Below are 11282 nucleotides of genomic sequence, written 5' to 3'. Positions count from 1 at the left end.
GATACGATTAGAAAGAGTAAAGTGAGAAAATAAAGTTGAGAAGAGGAACTTATCAAAAATATTTTCTTACATACTATAGGATAAAACATCTTAAATTAAGGAGCAGAAACCCAAATGATTAAAAATATTACGACATAAATGGCTGTGTGAAATATTTTATTAAATTACATTTGGGATACATTATATCTTCGCTCCCTTTTCCACTATCGCCTTGCTAATATGAGCAGCTTCTCTTATATCTTCAAGGCAAAGCCTTTTGCCGTACCTAGGTAGGACTATTTCTGGCAACAAGCATTCCATGAAGAATCTATAACAGAAAATTAGATGTAATTGTGCCAGATTTCAATTCTATTGGATATTCAGTAAAAGTTAAAAAAAATTACTTTGTGAGCTTTGGCTCCACTTCCTTCATCCACCATTCATTGTTGAGCGAAATTAATTCTAATTCGCGGCTCCAACCTTTCGTGTACACAAAAAAAGGCATCTGGCCCTTTTAGTCATCCTTAGCTGACTTTGCACCTGATAAAAATAATTGTGCGTCTCTCTGAGGATATATTTCCTCTCTTTTAGCTGCACATAGGGAAGCTGTAATGGTAATGATTTATGTAAATAATTTGGGTGAATCTGTTCACTGCATATACTATTTGGTTATATTCAAAACGCTGTGCCGTGTTGTGATATTCGCTCGATAAATTTTGCAGTATCAACAGCAGAAAATCAAAATTAAGGGGCCTTCGAAATAAGTTTCCGTAGAAGGTGGCTTATGCATTCAAATTTTTCCACGGGCATTGAAATTCCGTATGGGCTGGTCTCCAGTAAGCGTCTGTGGACACTACTGTCTCCGTCACCTAATATAAACAAGATAAGTGTTGGACCTCTTTAACTGTTAATTTTTTCTCCATGAATATTCACTCCCAATGCCTTTTCTTTGATTTCATTAATGGCTTTCTCAATGTAAACGTTGAAAATTACGGGTGACAATGTACAGCCTTGTCGCACTCCTTTCTTAATTCTTGCTTCTTCACGGCTGGGCCCTGATTTTATCACCGCTACTTGGTTTTTGTATAAAATGTGGATGATTCTTCTGTCATTATAAATAACCCCAATTTCCTTTAGGATTCCAAGCATTGTGCTCCAATCCACGTTGTCAAATGCTTTCTCTAAGTCCACAAACGCAATGAACGTTGGCTTGTTCTTTTCCCTTCTCTTCTCTATGAGCAGTCTTAGGGCCAGTATTGCTTCTCTTGTGCCTTTGTTTTTTCTGAATCCAAATTGGTCCTCATCCAAGTACTCTTCTGCTTTTCGTTCTATTCTTCTATAGATGATCCTTGTCAGTACGCAACCCATACGCAGGCTTAAAGAAAGCTGGAGTAGCGCCTATAGGCGAAATTCAGAATACAAGCCATTTGCCAAATCAATAAAAATCTAGAGCAAATGCAGAATTTTCTATGATTGAGAATGCATTTCTTCAATGACTGCAAGAGAAGAGAGGTGAGTTTGTTACACCTCACTCTACTTAGAAGAAAAGAACTCCAAGTGTCACCTGGATAAAGTGTAAGAGTGCCTGACTTCTTCTCTACCAGTGCCTCTGTGGAAAACAGCAAACATCAGGAAAAAGGTCCTAGAGTGAAGGCGCAATGAAAACACCAACACCAAAATCCGACAAAGAAACAAAAAGATTGAAAGACCCTACATCAGAAGATGACGCATTCAGTTTAAGATCTGGTGGCGACAGCGAAATCATCCTCTAAAATAGTATGAGGAGAATATAGGACACGTGCCTATGTAATTCTTTGTTAAAACTTTCGCGGGTACTCGTCATGTTGAATAAAAACTTTTGGGCTATGTCGCCGCCTCAATTTTTGGGTGGCCCCAACGTTTCCCGACCGATGCTGGTCGCTTTCTCTAGGGATTCTGAAGAGGTGGGAGTTTAAATTCATGTATATATAGGTATCCGTCTCAGGTGGTGGGGGGAGGGGAGCGAGAGGTTGGAGGAGTGGGTAATTGATTCTTTTTGCTGATTACCTCGCCTCCTTTCCTCAATACAAGTTTTTATTGACGATGGTAATCAATATCATGGTTGTACATTCAAGAAGCGCACAGTTACTATTGCGCAAATACTTACACAAAAGTTATGCAAAACGATGCTGGACGACTATTTTAGCTTTCCAATCCGGGTGACGCTGACAGCAAAGAACGATAAAAACGTAGATGAATGAAAGAAAAACCTCGCAAGATAGCTATAATTTCATTTGAATATAATTTTTAATGCGGAATTCAGATGAGTTATCAGCTGGCTAAGTCCTTTGCATTTATTACTTGCGAGTGAACATTCACATCCTTATAAACTCCGTGAAAAACCGTGTATCGTGCGTCATTTGTTTTCAATACGATGCAGAGACGCAGAATCCTTCTAACTAACAATAAGCGGGTGGAAGTGTCATGGTGCTCTGATATCTTAGAGCTGCGATGATCAAGGAGTCTCTCCTCAACATGGATGAGCTGTACACAGGTCAGCAGCATGGAGATGCGACGACAGGCTACGGAAAAACCCCGCAGTGAAGATCCAAGACAAAAGTAGCTTTAGAAAAACAGCGATAGATGAAACAGGAGTTCTTTGGATACAAAATTGTCCGGAATCGTCCCACCATATGATTTACCGTAGGAACAGAGTTGCAATGAGGTGCGAAGAGAGTTTCCAAAAATCAATACGGGACTGAAGGAAGAGGAATGTGGAGATAATGAATATAACGGCTATGTGAATAAAAGAGTGGGACAATGAGTGCGAATCATGATAAAAAACGAAGGATTTTATTGATAAAGTATTATAGGAAATGGATAGAGTGATAAACATTTCAATAGACTTACTTACTAAAAAGCTACTTGCCATCCAGATGCATGAACACGCCAGGTAGTGCCAGTAGAGGAGAAGAAGTGGAGGAAATGTTCGATAAAATAGAAAGTTAATCAAAGAACAAAAGATATGGATGTGGCCATTTTGCTATGAGCCATTGGAATAAGTGAGCAGAATTAGTTTTATGTGGCTTCCGAACGATGATAGATTTAGTGATTATGTGTTATTATTTGAGAAATATGAGATGTGACTAAAGAGAATTAAGAGAGATAATATGGTGAAGATAAAATTTTAAGCTAAAGGTTTGACTAAGTAGAAGTTGTAAATAAATGGAGACAAGAAATGAAAGATGTATTTACCGCATCAATGTGAACGGGCACTGGGAAAAAACAAAGGAAGAAGCTAGGTATCGGAATGGAAGACGAGAGAAGCAACCCAAGCATGGATTTAGACATGATGGCTAAAATGCAAGAGAGAAGGGAATGTAAAAAAAGAAAAGTGAGAGAGGGAAAAAGATATATTTTAACTAAACAGTGAATTTTGAAGAGAAACGTATAAGATCAGGAAATGATGGTATGAGGGAATGTAAAAAATTGAGCGATTATAACGTAGGAAAAATGACTAACTATTCTATAAATTAAAAAAAATAGCCGGAATGGTTACAAATCATCTGAGTATTGTTTAGCACATATAGATAAAAATTAAGAAGGAATTTGTGGGTTATGTGGGTGTGGAGCAGAAAGTTAAATTTCAGTTGGAAAGACGAGAGAGATATTAAGCGATACCACAGGAGTAAAATAGATGACTGATGAAGACAACCAAAACAAAGAAGTAAAGCTGGCTGGATCATGTGGATATCACTGAGATAGAAAACGGAAGAAAAGGACGGTTTATTTAGAATAGGAGACAAGAGTACGTGGGGATGAAGATAATGCACGAGACAGGATTATCAGGAGGGTATTCAACGAAACCTGACCTGCTAAGCAGCTAACTACAATAGGTAAGATTGTATAATGATCAATTATTGCCTATTTGAACAAATTCAGCAATTAATTAGCAGCACTTTCCGCCAAAAAATGTTACCGTCTCTAAGTTTTATTTTTGTTAAGGGGGAAATTGTGCAGGTAAAGAGGATGCAGGATAATACGGTGACTTACTTCCGTATTGCGATAGTCCTTCTCTTTTTCCTGTAACCCTTATCCTTTCGTTTCGCCATATCTTCAGCTCGCTTTCAGACACACAACCACTGAAACAGCAGATATTCAAGCGAAGAAGCTGAGAAGTCACGGCAGTCGCACCTCAAACACAGGTGGGAGGGCGGGCTAGACAGCTGAGGGGAGTGTTCCTCTCCGCTTCTCATGCAGTAGCCTTTACACCCCGCAACTCAGGGAAGGCCCAGCGAATATCATTCGCTTTTCTTCGACCTCACCCCCCTCACCTCAAAACGATAGGTAACCAGATACTTGCTTCGTCTCGGCGCGTCGGCGATACGGGCGGGCGTGAGGTATCACTCCCCATTCCACTTTCTGCGACGTTGCCGTAGTTGGGAGGGCGGTGCGGGGTGAGGGGAAGTAAGAAATTCGAATTGGACCGAATCACGTCCTTTGTCGCCGTTTTGGGCCTGCAGTACTCCAGGGTAGAGACATTTTAGGCCAAGCGAATTCACATAGAACTGTGGGTCTCAAGGTGGTTGTGGAAGAAAAGTGTAGCCTCAGATAGACGGTTTAAAAATTCTTATGTTTTACCTTGGAGGCAAGTTATAATTGACCAAAGTCCAACTTGATTTTCTCGATCATTTGAGGACATATTACTATTTATGTCCTTCCTTAATGTGTATACACGTCTTCTAAATACAATAAAGAAAACCGCAAGTCTCTATCTCTTCTAGTTGTTCCGCAATTGAGTGGTATGTGAACTCCGGCAGGGGGAAAAAACGATCGGCTTCGGTCGCCCAGAGCGGCTCCCAGCCGTCACTACCATAACGCCTTAATATTATTAAAATAAGACATTGCAATATTTCCACTGAGTTTTATTATGACACAACGCGTTTCATCGTTACAAACAACTTGATTATGTTGCTTGTGACGATGAAACGCGTTGTGTCATAATAAAACTCAGTGGAAATATTGCAATGACTTATTTTAATAACATTCTCAATTGCTCAAGCAATCTTAGCCTAGTGCGCAGCCTCCGAGTCTCCAGCATCTCTCAACACAATTCGTTTCACACTTTCTGTACGCCCTTAGCAGTTGTGGAGAGTCTCATCTTGAATTTTATCTTAAATCTATCTCTGAAATAAAACGATCCACAAATCGTAGGAAATTGATCTCCTGACTTATTCTTCCGGATTTCATGCGGGAGCGTTGCTTCTGTTTCTTTGACGTATGTACGTTCTCTGCGTTGATATTTCAAACCCCAACTCATCTGCCGCTCAAAGGGAGTTTTCGGGTAGATTGTTGAATTCAAGTTCGGCTTCGCGTCAAATATTGGCAATATTTACAGAACTTCAGTTGTGTATAGTTGACCTTAACTGCTATTGTTGTATTTGTTACCGTAAGTGCATAGAAATTGGGATGTTAATTAAGTTGTAATTATTTATATTGTGAATATTTTTATGAGTGCCCGAACACAAAATCACACAGAAGTACATAAATAATTGAATTATTGATTGGGTCAATTTTAATTTGACTGTTACTGTTAAAAATTTTTTTTACTGCAGCTTCTCTAATGTAAAGATCAAAACAAATGAAAACATTAAAAATGTATCCTAATTTTATTGGCCAGCTGATTTATATGGATAAGGATGGATAAGCAAATTGCTAAACACTATCCTAAAAAAAGTTTAAGATATGTTTGTTAATCCAGGCTTAAATTTTTCAAAAATGTAGAACCTCAATTTTTGCACAAATTATCATCTACACTTTAAAACAATAACCAATTAGTATGGATAAAAGAAACGTACTTGTGACTACATCTATATGGCATGCAAAAATTAATAAGACGTAGTTAATTTATAGCGATCAAAAGTCTTTATTGTACCCAAAAATGTGCTTCGTAATATTTTACAATTTTACTTTTTCATTTTGAAAGGGTTATTCGAAAAAGTTATTTTAGAGGTTCATTAAATTTCAGGACATTTTCAAGGAACAAATTCACTGAATAGATAATAGAACCATAGTACAAAATTTTATGAGCTGTGAAGTTCTCACTTTTCATTGTATTTTTTCTTAAAAATTTTATTTTCGAATTTTATCTGATTTTTGAGAGCCAGAATCGCGTCAAAATCCATTTCCACGCATGCAAATTCCTAAAAATTTCCGGGGGGGTGGGGTGGGTGGGCAATCCGCTCCGCTGAGGTGAGGCCCTATCACGAACTACAGCCGCGGGCCCCTAATCACCCTAGACCTAGTGCTTGTAGTAGGAGTATCCCATCACCTTCGATCCAAAACTGCATGAATATTTGAATACTCGTTCGGGGGCGTTCATTAATAACGTGAGGTGATTTTGACGACTTTTCGGACACCATCTCGCTCCTAAGTGAGATATCTTGAGATTTGGCTCGACCCCCTACTTCTATTCTCACGTGAAATTGTTCAAAATGCGTGTTTTCAGTGTAAATATGTAAAATAAAATAATAAATAAAAATCTACGCTTCATTGCGTTTGATTTATTACAAATTTTTTTTTGATATTTTTGCTTAAGAATAGTTAAGACTAGAATTTAAGATAACCAAGATTGCAATTTTACACTGGTGAAGTTCTTTCGGGTTTTCCTCAGGGTGAGGCAGGCGTTTCGATGGCTGCCTCGTCGCCGGCCAATAATCAACTCACCCGTTGGAATACCCGAAAAGATTTCACCAGCATCATGCGCCGGGGAAGAACAAGATCATAGCATGGGTGTACACGGCGGGGGGCAGAGGGGGCAACTGCCCCCCCTAGAAGCGAAAATAAATTTAGTTCAGAACAAAGTTGCTGAACAAATTTTCCTTTTGAAGAAAAATGATGAAAGTATAAGACTTGGAACTGAAATAGAAATCTTATTTTTTAAGCAATTAATAAAAAACTAATAAACTGCTGTCATAATTTCCTTATAATTTTGGCTTCATTAACCTTTTCTGCGCAAGAAAGTTACAACGTGAACAACCACAGCTAGTTTCCCCCCTAATTTTGATTCTGGGTACGTCCATGGATCATGGTGCAATTTAACACTGTTCCTTGCGGAAAAAAATTTCGTGATACTTTCCAGGACTCTCTCTCCCACTTGTGATTAGGTGATAATCAGCTTGACCCCTCCCCAGAGCTGGGAAGAATTTCAAATACAAGTATGTTGAAATACGTATTTGAAATATATTCATAATTTTTATTTGGTATTTCAAATGCACGACCTTAATGTCTCTTTTATTTCAATTACCGATTTTTGGTATTTTCCTATTCTAAAATAAAATATAAAATTGTAAAATACTTTTGAAGTAGCTCTGCAGCATTATGCTTCAGAGATTAATTCGTTTTCGTAAGAATCGTTCTCTTCATGAATGCAGCTACACATAACTTGCCGAGGCAGATTTAAAAAAAATTAGTTCCCATACAAACGTATTTTGTATTTTTAAAGGTACCCAAGTCAACGGTATTTCGTATTTTGCATTTGAAATACATTTTGAGCGGTATTTTTGTATTTCAAGTACTCTCTGGCCTGTATTTGGCCCAGTCCTGCCCCTCCCCCCTGAACGCCTCACGTACGAAGTCCGTGAGCGAGGGAATCCAATGGATGGGCACCTGAGGAGGGAGCTCATTCCCCTCCCCTCCTAGCTTTTCCCATCCCACCACGCCAGAGCCCTCCCCTCCGCTCCTTCTACCTTCCCCTCAACTCGCTCTCGTCCCGCTCTTGGGCGGGCTTCGTGCGCTCGACTGGTGTCGCTAGGCTACCGCACCACTGGAGGAAAATCTGACAAGGCAAATAACTCCTTTGCTGCGAACGAATTTTCATCTCGTCTTGGATGGAAATTCTTTGAATATTCCTACTGAAGGGCCTGACGTTAATGGCGTAGCGAGGGGGGGTCCGGACCCCCCCCCGAAATGTTAGAAATTTGCTTAACTTAAGAAATATAAATGTTGAAAAATCATGAATTTACAATATTTCTTTGAAAAATGAAGTTTTTTCGGGGATGAAAATTTTTAAATTAGTTTAAAAACCTCTAATTGGTATCCTATTTTTATATATTTTCCCCTTAATTTTGAATCCCCCCCCGAACAAAATTCCTGGCTACCCCGCTGCCTGTCTTGCCGACTTGAAATTGCCGACAGAGAAAACTGAAATATTGGCTGGCAACAATTACGGAATGCGCATATTTGTCCTACAGCTAATCCGGAAAGTTTGACGGTTAATCGGGTAAATTACCGCAGAAATGGAGAATAATGCATTAGAGTTACCTGCTCGTTGCATTGATAACCTTTGAGTGCACCGTATTATGACACCTCATCGATTAAAACTGGCAGACATTTAACATTAATTTGTAGAATATTGTTGCCAAAATTCATCAGAATTTATTTTGCTATTGCTAAATATATTATTTAGCCTGGGAAAATAGTAAATGACACATTTGAAGATGTCTTTGGTGAAATTCCGCATCATTGAGGTAAAATATTTTTTCTAAATAGTCATATTTGTATTAGGTACTCAATACGGTTTGGAAAAGTTTTCCCGGAGTTACAATTATACTCAATTACGATTCGGGAATCACAAATCTACCATATGTCTTCTCTATGACCATGCGTTCTTTAAATATGAACATTTATTTTATATGGATGCATGAATGCATAAAGTTGCATTACCTAGTGGATATCTCGTCCATCTTAATGAGGTTTAGTATGATATTCAGTGCCATAAGAAATTATTCATTTTGAAAATACCCAGTTCTGCAAGAGTGCGAGAAATAATAAAAAAAAACTTTTAGGTAAAAATATTTTGATTTTGGAAAAATAGTAAATGACATATTTGGTGAAATTCCGCATCTTTGAGGTAATATCATATGTTGTTAAGTTAAAAAGTTTCGTGAAAAGTTAGGTTAAGGCATTTTCTACATGCCATTCACTAGCATTCATGGCAATCCGAGAGTTTGTTTGCATTGCGACGACTCATTTCCGGAAAAATATTTTTTTATTCGGTGTATATACAGAAAGCGTCCCACGCAGCATTCTTAGCATAGCTACCACAAAAGCTTCACGTGCAGTAATCACTGGAAGGTGGTTCTGAAAAAGCTATGGTTCCAGTGTTAGAAGTTACTTTCACTGTTCTCTCCTGCTTATCTTTGGCAAGAAGGCAAGATGGTATAATGATGCATTCCGTAGTTCTAGGTCGAAATACTTGCACAATGGCGTTTATAGGAGTTAAAATTGGGGGTGGATCAGATTGAATAGCACATCACACTGGGTAGCAACACTCGATATTTTGCTTAATAAAATGATATTTTCTGGGTTCTAGAAAGCTTCTCCTTTCCTCATGCCCTCATTGTTACGCCTCTGCACTGGCCTACAAAAAAGAAAGCTCTTACTGGAGTCCTGCAGTGTTTTTCTGCAAAATCTTTTTTGGGTTAAAAATCCTTGAGACTGATTATGGCATACCATTAAAGGCATGGACTTAAAAATAGATGAAGATGAAAGAAAGATAGATGTCATAAATCTGGTATTATTTTCAAGGTGTTTGATTTTAAGTTTTCTATTCACGATTTTCGACTAAAATTTTTTCCCGTAAGTGAACTGGAATGAAGAAGTTCTAAGAAGAGTAGGATGCAGGAAAAGTCACATGGGTGTTGCCGCGAGACTCGAGACTTTCTCGTCTTGTCACGAGTCTCGTTTCGTTTTCGAGACTCGAGACGTGACCGTTGGGTAGAATTCGAGACGACACCACTTTTTGACGAGACGAGACGATACCACTTCCACGAGACTCTCGAAAGTCTCGAAATACAGAGATATGTTTTGTATTGGTATTTCATACCTATAGCTTTATCCCTAAAACTATGTCCTTCTGTTGAGATGAAGTAAATATTACCTTTTTCTTAAGTACTTATTACATTTTAAATTTAATTCAATAACGAGTTCTAGATAAATTATCTAACCATAAAAAAAGAATTTTTGCCGAAAAGTCGATACCTGAATGCAAGAGCGTGACTTCTGAGCCATGTTAGGGAGTGTTAATGGCTGACTACTTTTCCTTGTTTCCTGCGATAATAACCTTGGAAAATTTATCCTGTAAAAACTGAATTGTTTTCTAAAAAGGGAACTTTTAGTGCTTACTCCTACGACAAAAATGTCTTGGGTAATACTCGCATGTGTATAAAGTATCGCTCAGCGGCACTTGCAATCCTTCTTATAGTTTGCTTGCTAGGGGAAAATGATGGCCCATTTCGGATTGCGCAGAGCACACTACCTCGGCAGAAGACGGATGATTATTGAAATAACTATGTATCTCTTCCTGTATGATATATCTTCCGAGGTTTGTGAGGATATTTAGCATAATGTCACTAAATTGTGTAAAGGATATTACTTTTAAAAAAGATAACTACAATTGGCTTTCCTTTGACTTATTTTGCTAGCCAAAAGTCCATTTAATCAAAAAGTCCATACTGGATCATCTGATCGGAATTTATTCATGCAGTAGATTCTAAAAGGGGCCAGAAACCTCTAGAAAAAAATCTATTTGCAGATTTGTGCGAAATTTCTGAGAGGAAAAATCATTTGCCCCAACCGGGATTTGAACCCAGATACCTTGATACCATTTGCGGCCAAGTTACTAATTACTCTGCTTTTTGAAGAAATGTTTATTTGTTTCCAATAAAATATTCATAGTGATTTTATGCCTTCAGAGTTTTTAAAAATGTTTCGATGATATTCCGTTTAAAACCAGCGAGTTGACGAATTTAGTCCTAAAAATCAATCAATCAACAAAAGGAGGGGATGTTGAAAACAATGTTAGAGGGTAGAATCAGGGATGCCGACTTACAAAAAATATTGGGGGGCCCAAACCGGGGATCCTGCCCCGGGAATTTAATAAGTAGTGAGTTATAAGTTTTTTTAAGCATTTTAGAAGAGTCATATGATCAACATTATAACCCTCATAACTCGAATATCGATATCTGGACACTTCAGGGAAAATCGACAAGCCTGACACATTTTTTCCTCACGCCCATAACGAATTTTGAGGGGGCTCGGGCCCCCTCAGGCCCAAAGGAGTTGGCGCCACTGGGTAGAATGTTAGGTAAACGAGGGATAGGAAGGAAATAAATAGGATTTTTAGATAGAATGAAAGGGAGTAGGCCTTATTGTGAATTGAAGAGGGAAGTGGTTGATGGGGAGGAAGGATCACAGAATTCTTCTCAAGTATTCCATGGTAACCTACCTTAATCGGTAGAGTACTTTATTAACAAGTATTTTAA

This window comes from Ischnura elegans, chromosome X, assembly GCF_921293095.1.
Source record: "Ischnura elegans chromosome X, ioIscEleg1.1, whole genome shotgun sequence".
Classification (NCBI taxonomy): Eukaryota; Metazoa; Arthropoda; class Insecta; order Odonata; family Coenagrionidae; genus Ischnura; species Ischnura elegans.
Note: the sequence above shows the minus strand (reverse complement) of the source record.